Source organism: Macaca thibetana, chromosome 16 (genome assembly GCF_024542745.1).
Source record: "Macaca thibetana thibetana isolate TM-01 chromosome 16, ASM2454274v1, whole genome shotgun sequence".
NCBI lineage: Eukaryota > Metazoa > Chordata > Mammalia > Primates > Cercopithecidae > Macaca > Macaca thibetana.
The window spans coordinates 69,778,298-69,792,567 of NC_065593.1; the positions used below are offsets into that span (position 1 = coordinate 69,778,298).

Consider the following 14,270-nt stretch of genomic DNA (forward strand, 5'->3'; position numbering starts at 1 on the left):
AATTCTAACGAAAGCCACATATGTAAGTTTTAATTTGCTGTTAACCACATTGAGAAAGTAAAACCAAGTATATGCAATTAATTTTAATAATGCATTTTATTTAACCTAATAGATAAAAAATACTGTCCTTGTAACATGTAATTGATACAAAAATCATCAGTGAGATATTGTACATCCTTTTTAGGTACTAAGTTTTCAAAATCCAGTGTATACTTTAAACTTAGAGCACATCTCAGTTTTGGCTAGCCACATTTCAAATGCTCAATCACCACATGTTAGTGACTGCCATTTTGGACAGTGCCGATTTAGAAAATAGAATCTGTGAGACACATGGGTCAATTGGATAAATGATGAAAATAAAAGAATAATATCTACCATTCATTGAGTACTAAATATGAGACAGGATAATAATCATATATTATCTCATTTACACTCATACAATCCTGTCAGGTAGAATTTTTTTGACACCATAACAGGCTTAAAGAGATTAACTAGATGTAAATCACATAACTTGCGGTGACAAAAGTTGAACAAAGGTCTGTGGAATGGGATAGCTCAGACTCTTAACCACCAGACAATACTGCCTTTGAATACTTGTAAAAGTGGAAAGAGGAATTGAGGTTGATTCTGATCACGCTAGCATGAAAAAGCTGATTGACAGATAATCATACCACTTATGGCTATTGCTGTTAAGCGAGAAATCACAGGTATAAAAGAGAAAGATAGCTGTTTTTAGAGTTGTTGACTGAAAAATATTATTTCCCCCTACTGTTTGTTTATTGGCTATTGTGCCAAACTAGAGTATAAAATCTCCGAGTACAGATATTATTGTCTGTTTGTTATTGTTGTATGACAAGTGCCTAGAATAGTGGCAAGCATTCTGTTGGTATGCAAAAAATATTAAATAAATAAATGGGTGTATGGATAGATGGATGGATGAATTAATATCCATAAGATACCACTAATGAGAAAATTGGTGAAAATTTCAGGTAGGAAGTAAAGATTTAGGAATGACCATATTTAGGAGATAGTTAAACATGGGATATTGACTAAGAGCTCACATAAAAAACATAAATACTGAGAAGGGAACCACGGTGGATGTTAACCCAAGGGGGTTTTGGAGAAAAATGAAAATGGAGAAGGAAACCAGGAAATGCAATTCAGAGAAGTAGAGTAAATAAAGGAAATAATCATATTGAGAAACTCAAGAGAGGTGAGACTTTCAGAAGAAGGGAATATGCTTCCATGTCCAATAAAGAATTGATGTCACCTCTATAGAGATTGTGGTGAGTCCACTGGGTTTGGCAAGATGAAGTTCATTGGCTGCTTCATAAGGCTTGTTTTGCTGGAAAAGAAAGAACAAGAAACAGGTCGCTCCCGGTTGAAGAATTAACTGCAGTCTGACAATTGAGAAAATGAATAAAGATACTTGACTGTGCATTGCTTATTATAATGACTGATTGGAAGCAAAACAATTTCAAAAATGAGAGACTGGTTAAATAAAGTACACCCTTATTAGTAAAGCACACATAATTCTTGTAAGCTTCTATTCGGGTATACAAAGAAGTTGCTTTATTTTTCAACCCAATTTTTTTTCTTTTACAATAAGAAAGCAATCCATCTGGAAATTCCCCTTCCTCACCCTTGCAGTCATTTCTAAGTTACTGAATTCTTCAGTAAAATAGGGTGATGGGAGAGAGAGAGGAGAAGGATTAGGCAACTGGTCATTGGTTGGCATCTGTGGGTATATGATCCATGTGTTTATTATTCAGTCTTACTCTTGGCTGTGGTTGTCTCTTTTCCCTCTGTTATTGAGATGTCCACATGCTTGTCTGGTCCTGAATGCTGCCACTGCAGATTTCTCATGTGATGTGCCCTTGGCTCAGGTTTCCTTCATTTTGGCCAACACATTTGTGTTCATCTGACACCCACGTCCCTTACAAAAGCGCAGAAAAGTCTGACCCTTCTCCCAGACCAGTCTGCAGCCACAGATGTCCTGGGACTGCACCAGATTCTCTCTGCCTTACTTTTATTGCTGCTCAACTCTTATGATGGTGGTGTTGGGAAATTGGGAATGCCATGCCCAATTGCTCTCTATTCTCAGATCACATCATTTAGGGATTCTCTATCTTCCCTACTCCCTAGGTTGAGTATGAAAAGGGCATAACACAAGCCTGCTTATTTCCAACTCTCAATCCCTCGCTTATAAGACCTAGTTATGGGCTGGGTGCGGTGGTTCATGCCTGTAATCCCAGAACTTTGGGAGGCCAAGGCAGGTGGATCACTTGAGGTTGGGAGTTTGAGACCAACCTGACCAACATGGAGAAACCCTGTCTCTACTAAAAAAAATACAAAATTAGTCAGGCATCGTGGCACGTGCCTGTAATCCCAGCTACTCTGGAGGCTGAGGCAGGAGAATGACTTGAACCCAGGAGGCGGAGTTTGCGGTGAGCTGAGATCACGCCATTGCACTCCAGCCTAGGCAACAAGAGCAAAACTCCATCTCAAAAAAAAAAAAAAGAAAAAGAAAAAGAAAAAAAAATCCTAATTGTGTTTCCATGAACACTACCCACAGTTATGGCATAAAATTTTCAACACTAGATTCCTGAAATACTCATAAACTCAACATTTCCTTTCTGCTATCTCTAGTTCATCTACTTTGAGTTATGAAAGTGTCTTTTTAAAATGCTGCCTATGCTTCTTCAGTAACACATTTAGGTTAAGAATATTAAGTCTGGTATATATGGAGAGACTGAGAAGGAGGTGGTGATGAGCAGGTGCAAGGGTATGAGATGGTGTCAGGGAGGGTGTACAGGAGGAAACACATTAGTTCATACTTCAAAATATTATTCAGCTACACCATGGAATACAATTTACCCACTAGCAATGGCATCGCAGATTGAAATGCAACGTAACTCAACTATCTTCCAACCATTAAAAATGTAATATTTATATTATAAAATAACGTGAACAGTATAGAACCATTTTATGCTTCCAAAGTACCTTTATGCATAGAGGTATCCTATAAATATATAAAAGTTGATAACAACGATCATCTCTAGTTATTAATATATGGTGGTGCCTTCTGACCTCTTCTCTGTATTCCTGTATCTCTCTCTTCTAGGACTATTCTATTTTTTAATTTTATATAAGGAGCATGTTTTCCTTTGCAACAAAAACATCCTCAGTTTTCATTTTTTTCAAAGCTGTGGAAGGCAGAAGAGTGATGGGTACTAGCTGGAAGCAGATGCAAGGTCAAAGGAGGGTTTGTTTGGAATTGCAGAAATTTGTTCATGTTTATAACTGAAAGGAAGGAGCCAGTAGAGAAGGAAAGGCTGAAGATATGGAGAAAAAGGGGGTCATTGTTGGGGCAAGGTCTTAAAGAAAAACAGAGGGTATGCAATGTAGGATCAAGAATACAACTGGAAGGATGGCCATCATCCCGAAAAGAAACACTTCTTTCTTTAAGAGAGAGAAAAACAGATTTATTTGTATCCCTAAACATTTATAGGAGAGCAGAAACAGTACCAGGGAGAGCATAAGGAAGCCACGTGAGAGTTCATCCTCCTGGGGATGAGGATGGGCCTCTCTGAAAAGGGTTTGAGACAAATAGCTTGCCAGACCTTCTACGAGAATAGAAGAGCTCACTGAAGACAAGGAAATCTTTGCCCTAATTGCCCAATCATACTGAATGAGCAGTTGTAGTAGGACCTATACATTTTAAAGGCACCAAGCCACACATCTGTAAAATTTTCTCTGGCTGTGCTCAAAGATCTGAGTAGAGGAGCAGAGAGAGATTCAGACTCCAAATTTTCAGGGAAGAGATATTCAAACAAATGGGGTGAAAGGGTTTGAGTTTGTCAGGATGCTTCATAAATTTAGTAATAGCCAAATAATATATTTGAAGCCCTTGAAAAATGAAAAGCCAAGAGGCAGCTCAAAATTATTTTTGTCTTCTGTTTCAGTCACTGAGGTCACTTCTCTTTAGAATCATGAAAGTGTCCAGTAAATGACCAGCTCCTTTTTCTAAACAATCTTCTCCCCTGGGAAGCACAAAAGCAGATTCTTGCTTTTCAAAGAAAACAATCATCTTTTCTAGGAATTTTGGACCTCAGAGTAATCCATAAAATAGTTATTGCAATACATTGGCTTCTTATTATTCTTAGGATTCTTTCTCTCAGCATCAAAGGAAGAAACCTCTAGATCAGGTTATGACCTTCCTAATCAGAAAGAACAATGTCTTCCTTTGCAGTTGATGCTTATAAGTCTTCCACCACACTTTCCTGTGGCCTATTGTAATTTTCACATACCATAATCTCTCAGTGATCCTGCCTTTCTAATAGGGGTTTCAGTTTTATCTTCTCAGAGAGAACAACACAATCTAAGAGCTATCTAATTCCTTAGCTTTTGCATTTTTCCCTTCTTAGCATTGGAGTTATTCCAGAAAACAGCTCTAGTCAAAAGGACTATTTACATCTATCATCGGACATTATTATTGAGGAAACACAACTGCATGCAGATATTGCAGTGCCTTTCGCGTGCATAGAAATGATCATGATGAAAAAGCACTGTTTCAAAGATATGAATGGACGTGAAGAAACCTGTAAACCCAGGTTCCAATTCAGGAGCCGTCTTTACTTTCTCCTAAGCCCTATTGAAAAATTGGGAACAATACTTTACATCACTTATTATTTACACAATTCTTTCCCCAAGTATTCAATGATTTTCTACTACCTGTCTCTATCAATCAAACTTTAGTCTGCATGCAGAATGTGGATGATTCACTGGCCTCTGTTTCTAACCTCTCAGGCTATTTTTCAAACCCTTGGAGCCAGCTAAGCAGCTTTGCTCATGATTCCTCATACAGGTCTCAAGTAATGCTGCTCAACACCTTTGCTCTTGCTGATGGCTCTCCCTACCCACTCTCCACTTACCCTCTTACTCAATGCAAGACACCTTCTCTAGGGACCTCTGCAATTAGCCATCTTCTGTGATCACTGGTATCTCTGGACAATTTGAACACAGAACCCTCTGGGACCCTTTTAAAAACACACATTCCCAAATGGTGGTTACCAGAGGCTCGGGCTGATAAGATGGATAGAGAGGTGTTAGTCAAAGGCTACAACATTTCAATTAGGAGGAATAAGTTCAAGACATGTATTGTACAACATGGTGTCTATAGTAAATAACAATATGTTGTATTCCTGAAAATTGCTAAGAGTATATTGTTTTCAAACCCCCAAAAATGACATGTGAAGTAATGCATACATTAGTTAGCTCAATTGAGTCATTCCACAATGTATACATATTTCAAAAAACTTGTTGTTCATGATAAATACATGCATTTTTTACCTCTCTAGTACAATAAACAAATAAAATGAATAAATAAAAAAATAAAATGAAACAACCTAGTAACCATACATTAAAAAAAAAAAAAAAATTCCCAGAATCTCATGACTGGCACATCTAAGTCTACAGTCCAGCATGCTTCCTCAACTTCAATGTGCTTATGAATCATACAGGAAAATTACTAAATATGCGATTCTGATTCACTAGGTCTTTGATGGGGCTGGCAATCCAACACTTCGAACAAGTTTCCAGGCAATGCCAATCCTGTTGGTCCTCAGTTCACACTGAATAGCAAGGGGATAGTGTAAGACTAGGGAAGTTGTACTATTATTTTTTTTTTCAAACAATTTTGATGCAACCAGCCTAGGAACAATTAATCAATATGCATTTAGGAACTACCACTCCCTACTCTTCTGGCTGTTGGCATGTGCTCTCCTGCTTATTGCAGTTATTTATCTATATATAGATTTGACTTGTATCCTCCACTGTCCTGTAAATTAGTGAAAAGTACAAGGATATTTGATACCCCTTCAGACTCCTCCACTGAACAGAATATCCACAGAGTCAATGGCCAATTAATACATGTTAAAAAAATGAATATTGCTGCTGCTTGATATTAAATTATTGGACAGAAAGTGACTTCAGGCCAGGCTCCGTGGCTCACGCCTGTATTCCTAGCACTTTGGGAGGCCAAGGCGAGCAGATCGCCTGAGTTCAGGAGTTCGAAACCAGCCCGACCAATATGGTGAAACCCTGTCTCTACTAAAAATACAAAAATTAGCCAGGTGTGGTGGTGGGCACCTGTAATCCCAGCTACTTGGGAGACTGAGGCAGGAGAATTGCTTGAACCCGGGATGTGGAGGTTGCAGTGAGCCGAGATTGTGCCACTGCACTCCAGCCTGGGCAACAGAGCAAGATTCTGTCTGAAAAAAAAAAAATAAGAAGAAAGAAAGTGACTTCAAAGAGGTTGCCATAATAAATGCTAAATGCAGAGTGAAAATGAGAAATGATTTTAAATTTGAGATTTTATTTGAATTTTAACATATGCAGCTTCCATTAAGTAGGATGGATGTCCACAGAGTCAATGGCCAATTAAAAGGATACATATTAAAATCCATGGCTTGGCCTCTCTGGTGACACCTCGCCATGTTTCTCTGCCATATTTATTATTCATCTGGCCTTGGATTTGTCTTAATTACAAGGTGCCTTGTTTCCTTCTTCTCACACCTGATTTCAGGATGCTGAGGTCAAACCCTCTGCTTTACAAGTTCCCTGCATTACACTGTACCTTGTTTTGAACACCTGAAATGCATAAAATCTAGGGTTAACATGGATTTTATGTTGTCCTTTGGGGCAGGAAAATATAAAACCTGAGCTCCAGGAATTGCATATTTCCTGTCTTTATTGGTCATAAAGCTTTCATAGTGGGGCAGGTGGCACAGAGACAAAATCGACTAAATCCTAGCAAGTCTCTTTCCCAGATGAGGGCTAGCCTCTCCTTCCATATGAAACCTTATTAAGACACCTGCACAGAAAACCCACTGCAGTGCTCAAGCCCATTTTAAGTATGCAATTCAACGGTTTTTAGTAAAGTACCTAGTGGTGGTGCATCTGTCTCACTATAATCCAGATTTATAATGTTTCAATCATCACAATAAGATCCCTCAGGCCCCTTCATAGTTAATGCCTGTTTCCACCTCAATTCCAGGTAACCACTAATCTATTTTCTGCCTCTATAGATTTGTATTTTCAGGACTTTGCACACAAGTGGAATCATACTATTACATGATATTTTGTACCTGGCTTATTTCACGTAGCATAATGCATTCAAGGTTCACCCACATCATAGCCCGAATCAGTGCTTTATCTTATTATTGCTGAATAGTATTTCATTGTATGAAAATACCACATTCTATTTCTCCCTTCACTAGTTAATGCACATTTGAGTTGGCTCCACTTTTTGTCGGTTATGAATAATGCTGCTATGAACATGCATGTATATGTTTTTTTGTGGACATATGTTTTCATTTCTTGGGTAGAATTTCACTTCTGGGTTATGTGATAAATGTGTTTCACTGATTAAGAAACTGCCAAAGTGTTTTCCAAAATGGCTGTACTATTTTACATTTCTTTCAACGGTGTGTGAGGCTTCTGTTTCTCTGCATCCTCAACAATTGTCATTGTCTACTTTTTTGTTATCACCATCCTTGTGGATGTGAAATAGAACCTCATTGTGGCTTAAACTTGCATTTCCCTAATGACTAAGATATTGGGCATTTTATTTTTATGTGCTTACTGATCATTCGTATATCTTCTTTGGTGAAAAGTTTCAATAGAGTTACTTTCTTCTTATTGTAAAATTGTCATAATGCTTCTTATTTCAACTGATTTCATTTATATGTGGATGACAACATAAAACGTGCAAAGACCAACCATTCTCCAAATAGAAAAGGGCTGAATAGGCTGGGCACTGCGGCTCACGCCTGTAATCCCAGCACTTTGGGAGGCCGAGGTGGGTGGATCACCTGAGGTCAGGAGTTCAAGAGCCTGGCCAACATGGTGAAACCCCATCTCTACTAAAAATACAAAAAACTAGCCGGCCGTGGTGGTGCATGCCTGTAATCCCAGCTACTAGGGAGGCTGAGATAGGAGAATCAATTAAACTGGGGAAGTGGAGGTTGCAGTGAGCCGAGATTGTGCCATTGTACTCCAGCCTGGGTGACAAGAGCAAAACTCTGTCTCAAAAAAAAAAAAAAAAAAAAAAAAGAAAAGGATGAATAATATTAATAGTAGATATAACAATAAATACATTTTAGGAAATGTATGCTTCATGTTATAGTATGAAATAAAAATGTTTTATTAACCCAAAAGTTTTCCATTAATTAACTTGAATTTCAATTGACACAGTTCAGTTTTTTTTTTTTTTCTTTTTCTTAACTCTCTTTGCCACCCCTCAGTCCTACCCTCTATAAACCTAAATACCACGGTAAGCTATTACAGCACTGGGAACAGATGGTGAAGGTTTCCATAAAAGAGAAAGGGAAACAGACCTGTCTGAAGTAAGGTAAGTAAACACAGGGCACATGAATGGTGAGAACTAAAATAGATTGTTAAGTGCAAATTAAAAATAGAAAGCATGATTACTTAACTTGCTTTGGGAAAAAAAATCTTTTTAGAAAATGGCTAATAGAAAGTGTGCATAAATCAAAAAATTTTTAAAAGTCTTTGGAACATGGCCATACAACATTATTGGGGATAATAAGTAAAACATTCAGCAACAGTAAAACAGAGTAGAAGAAATTATCTAGATAATTTAGTAACAATTCAAACTTTTATAAGGGAATGCTTTTTGTCTTATTTTGTCTTTATGAAAATAAAAAAAAAACTGTTGACGTAAATTAAACAAGAGGATATTATTCTCTTTTCCAGTTCTATTTTATGGATAGTCACAAATATTAAAAGGAAGCCAGATTTTCTTCTTCTTTGAGTTTCTTCTATTAATGAAAAGAGAAAATACGGAGTAATCGCTATTGTTACCGACAACACAGGTTATTGCCTTGAACTGAGCCAGAAGACTCTTAGTTTGCTTATTGCTGTTATTAATGTTGTAGCTTTTGTTCTTTATTTGTTTATTTGTTTTTCTGATTTAATATCCATATTTTGGAAAAAATACATAAGACTTACTTTAATTTCCATATCCTCTTCACAAAATAGAATAGAAAGTGTAAAGCCTTCTCTGTGTGATGGAAGAATATTTTTTCAGTCTTTGAAATCATGTGTTGTCTTTGGAAGGAACTTCTGTTACTCTTCTAATCACCAATTTAGATCATCACAGGCTTTGTGGAGTGACTATATATACATGTCATGTGTGAACAGCATTAAACGATGGTTATTATTAATGTCATTCTTACCTTTGTGGGGTTTCCAATGTACAATACTTTCATAGACATTGCCTCACATAATAATATATACCTTACAGTATAATTACGGGAGTTATTATACCCACTTACAGATTTAAAAATTGAGACTCACAGAACTTAACTAGCCAAAGAAATACAACCAGCAAGCAAGGATGCCAAGCCTTAAACTCTGCTTCATCTGATTCCAAATGCTGCACACTTTTGAGATATAACTTTCAGTTTACAGCTAGAAGAGTTCTTCAGAAGAAGCATTAGGATAATAATACAATATTAATTACTTATTTTAATAATTTACATTTGCATAAATAAGTAATTACATTTCTAAGAGGTACAAATAGAGAAACATTTTTACAGATGTTTCTTTTCATTAAAATCTTAGCGGTGAACAGAATATTTTGAAGCAAAAAATCTAGAAAGACAGAATAAGAGTTAGTATTTGCATTTCCCAAGAACCGACCTGCCTTACTCCAATTCCTTTGTTTATATCCGCATTTTATTTCTCTCTGGGAACATGGAAATGAAAAGTGACTACAAGCATACAGGAAATGCAGATGAATAACTTAACCAGGAAACACAGACATGGTGTATAGGCCTTGAAATTCCACTGTTTGGCTTATTTAGTTTGTCTTATTGGAGGCAGTGTTCTTAATTCCATTCTTGGCCACACCACTTTCACCTATGAGTGAGACCCACATGAACAGAGAGACCACAAAACAAAGTAAATTTCTTGGGCAGAAGCCACCTTCACCAGACTCTAGTAGGACCAGTTCTACCTAATTACTTTAGAATTCTTCCCCCTGGCAGCAGACAAGGGAAGTGAGGAAGGACTGGATACAACTGGAAAATAGTCTAGCTGGCTTTAGGATATGAGACTAAGGTCAACCTTTCCTACCCTTTGGGGTAAAGCCCACCCACTCAATTTTTAGGCGAGATGATGGAGGGTCCACTTCATCCCTTGAGCCATGGAGATGGTGGCAGTGTGGCAGAACAGGAGGAGCTCTAACAGCCTTAACCTTATGAACCTCATGACTCCTTACTTAGCTTCAGCCTTGCCTTAGAAGGTAGTTGTAAAGATCAAATGGGAATATTCTTTGTGCAGTGACAGGCACACTCTCATTAAATGTGGGGTCTCTTCCTTTTCTATGTGAAAACCAGGTGTAGCATAAAACCTCATGTATGGTACATTTGAAAGAGAATAAGGAGGAAAAGAAAGGAGATAGAAGAGGCAGTTACAATGATATGAAAGTTGGTGTTTCAGATAACTCATTGATAAATATACGTGATATATATACGCGCACACACACACACAAACATTTGGTATAAAATTTAGGGGTAGTATCAAGGCTGGCATAAGCACATGATTTAGTTCTTGCTAGTATTCTTACTTCATCTTCTAACACTCATTCTCCTTGTCTGAATACCTTGCCTTTTCTTGGAAGAGGATATTACTTAGGACAGCAAGTTCAAAGATTTTTTTCTATCCAGAAAATTCTGCTGTCACTTATCCACATAATCTTACTCTCACTAAATCTACAACCGATTGTATATCATGCAGCTTCTTTGACCACCTATTTAAAATAGAAATTCCTGATTTCACTGGCAGTGTCTTTTTCTTCTCCTTGTCGCAAGCTTTCCAATGCACTTACAATGACCTGATAAAATGTATTTACATTATAACATATGTATATATATATATTTGTCTATTTGTTTATTATGTCTCCACTCCCATCTTCTCCATGTTACCCTAATATTCCAGGACTGGAAAAAGAACATTGTCTTGTTTATTTCTGTATCTATAGACCCTAGACTAATGCCTTGCACATAGTAGTCACTCAATAAATACTTGCTAAGTGCATGAACAAATATTTACTTCTTCATTTCAGACTCTAAACTAGGAAAAGTGTGCATTTCAACAAGCCTAAACCATACAATGTAATGAAATATAAGTTAATTCCACATATGTAATGCATCTTGCAAGCCTTACTTAAAAGTAATTTCATAAAGTTATGTAAATATGTACAAGGGAGTGCAATGCCTTATCATTGGCCATGAAATCCTGGCAGAAAACTAACATTGTGTTTCCATGTCGAAGGCCTTCCTGTGTGGTCACCAGCTTCTATGTTATCAGTTCATAGGAGTCTACACCTTTTTCCTTTGAGTCACTTCCTATGAGCTGCACATTTGATTATGGTAATTAAAGAAAACGTCTTCCTATGTGAAATAAGGTGTAAGAAAACAATCAAAAAAGTAAAATGGTGAGAACATTTCTCTGAGCAAAAGCAATTTCCCCTTTGAAAGTGTTCTCTATTATGGTCTCTGTGGAGTCATCTATTTTCAGTCTATTACTTCTCAATGATGAAGAACAAACTCATCTCAGGGAACTAAAATACCAAGATAAGTCACAAAGGTCACAATTGGTAGTCCTTGTCAATCAAAATTCATAAGGTACAATTTCATTAAAATGAACTCACAACAGTAACTTCCAGAGAGCTAGTAAGTTTCTTTAAGAAGAAGACTGCTCCTCTTGTATTGTATGATATTAACAGCATAACATATTAAAAAGATATCTTCCAGAACAACATAAAAAAGACATCTCCCAAGGTTCTTCTTTACAGAATTTAGTTTATAAGATCCTGAGGATTCTACATCCAGTATCTCCAGAAACTTATGCAATTTCCAAATGGTTCTTTTTACTTAGAATTATGTTCGATCATTTAACACACAGTTGGAACCTTTGTTACGTACATTACACTGTGCACTGTTAACATTTTAATTATAATGTTAAAAATCAAGAACCTTTGCATACAAATCACTGTGTCAGGTGCGGCTAAAAAAACAATGATGATCAAGGTATGGTTTCCTATTTCAAAGGGTACCCAACTTAAGTGGTATGGACCATCAAAATATATATTATCTATATAGCAAGAAAGCATAATAATACTACCAGGAAGTGGATGATAAAAGGAAATGAATGTCTCAGACACAATTGGCTAGAAAAACAGGGAGAAGAGGAGGAGATGTCGTTTTCAGGCTATGGCAGGTAAATGGCTTATCGTGGTCACCATCCCAATGGAGGGTGGAGGGAAAAAAATTTCTTTTGCCCTTTGATCCCAGTTGGCTCACATTAGCAACACCATAAACTACTCTAGTTACTATCTCTAGAAAGCTTTCTCATCTGAGCACGTATTGCTTTGGGCACACAAATGATACTACTTAGCAGTAGATGCATATGTGATAAATTACTTTTATAAACTTTCACACGAGAGAACTTAGCTGTTCTCTACCTTTTTCGTCCATCAATAAGGATAGTACCTGCAAATGGAATGCATTACTAGATTCTGAAAGAAGCTAATCCTTGTGCTTGGTTAGTGTTGACTCTTTGCTTGCTCAAAGGGATTAAACATGAAAGTATCTCAAGAAGTAATGATATGCAAAAGTATGTTTCCATCCCCATTTTGGGGGGAGAAAAATGGTAGAGAAGCATCAGTCACACTTTGTGTCTTTGTGAGAGACAAAGAGTATAAAATCTGATTTCCCAGCATCTAAACATCCTTTGAATATGAAGCAAAATGATAAGCAAGAGAAGCATATCATTTATCATCTAAACCTGAATACATTTTGGAATAAAGGGAGCACTATTAATCATTACTCCTGAACAACAGACTAAAATCATGGCTATTGCTGCACACCAGGACTTGTGGTTACTCAAAGGATAGGTAGAGGTTGATATGGTTTGGCTCTGTGTCTCGACCCAAATTTCACCTTGACTTATAATAATCCCCACATGTCAAGTGTGGGATCAGGTGTGGATAATTGAATCATGGGGGCAGTTTCCCCCATGAGGTTCTCATGATAGTGAGTTCTCAGGAGATCTGATGGTTTTATAAAGGGCTTTTCCCCTTTGTCTGGCACTTTTTTCTCCTGCCACCATGTGAAGAAGGACATGCTTGTTTCCCTTTCCACCATGATTGCAAGTTTCCTAAGGCCTCCCCAGCCACGCTGAACTGTAAGTCAATTAAAACTCTTTTTTTTTTTTTTTGAGACGGAGTCTCACTCTGTTGCCCAGGCTGGAGTGCAGTGGTTGGATCTCAGCTCACTGCAAGCTCCGCCTCCCGGGTTTATGCCATTCTCCTGCCTCAGCCTCCCCAAGTAGCTGGGACTACAAGCGCCCGCCGCCTCGCCCGGCTAGTTTTTTGTATTTTTTAGTAGAGACGGGGTTTCACTGTGTTAGCCAGGATGGTCTTGATCTCCTGACCTCGTGACCTGCCCGTCTCGGCCTCCCAAAGTGCTGGGATTACAGGCTTGAGCCACTGTGCCCGGCCTAAAACTCTTTTCTTTATAAATCACCCAGCCTCAGGTATGTCCTTATAGCAGTGTGAGAACAGACTAATACAGAGGTGGAAATATACTTTGTACTATAAAACAAAAGGAGCATCCAGTATATTTTGCCTTTTCCTCTGGTGATACGATTTGGCTGTTTCCCCACCCAAATTTCATTTTGAATTGTAGCTCCCATAATTCCCATGTGTTGTGGAAGGGAGCTGGTGGGAGATAATGGAATCATTGAGGCAGTTTCCCCCAATATTTTGGTGGTAGTGAGTAAATCTCATGAGATCTGATGGTTTTATAAGGGGCAACCCCTTTCACTTGGCTCTCATTCTCTCTTGTCTGCCGCCATGTAAGATGTGCCTTTCGCCTTCTGCCATGATTGTGAGGCCTCTCCAGTCATGTGGAACTGTGAGCCCATCAAACCTCTTTTTCTTTATAAATTACCCAGTCTCAGGTATGTCTGTGTCAGCAGCATGAAAATGGCCTAATACATCTGGGAACCTAGACCCTGGACATATTAACAGCTCAACTAATCTGAAGCTGTGGCCTGCATTTGAAACTGAAGAAAAAAGGAAGAGAAGTGAAGGTATAGAGTCAGGATTTTTTTCACTGCAATCTGGAGATTCCCAGTGGCATAACAACAGATATTTAGAGACAGTGGATACTGGCAGA

At 37.8% G+C, this 14,270-nt stretch overlaps 1 protein-coding gene across 6 annotated transcripts in view; it reads right to left on the reverse strand.

The window, feature by feature from the left end:
• The window catches only part of KCNJ16 (potassium inwardly rectifying channel subfamily J member 16), a 541,663-nt gene that overhangs the window by 88,145 nt on the left and 439,248 nt on the right, over positions 1-14,270 (reverse strand). The window contains exon 13 of one of the 6 annotated variants that reach the window (XR_007720474.1): positions 517-1,345. The exons of the other annotated variants lie outside the window; for them this stretch is intronic. The gene's annotated coding sequence lies outside the window, so the exon portion shown is untranslated. Of the gene's footprint in view, positions 1-516; positions 1,346-14,270 lie in introns of those variants that run through there. 6 annotated transcript variants of the gene reach the window in all.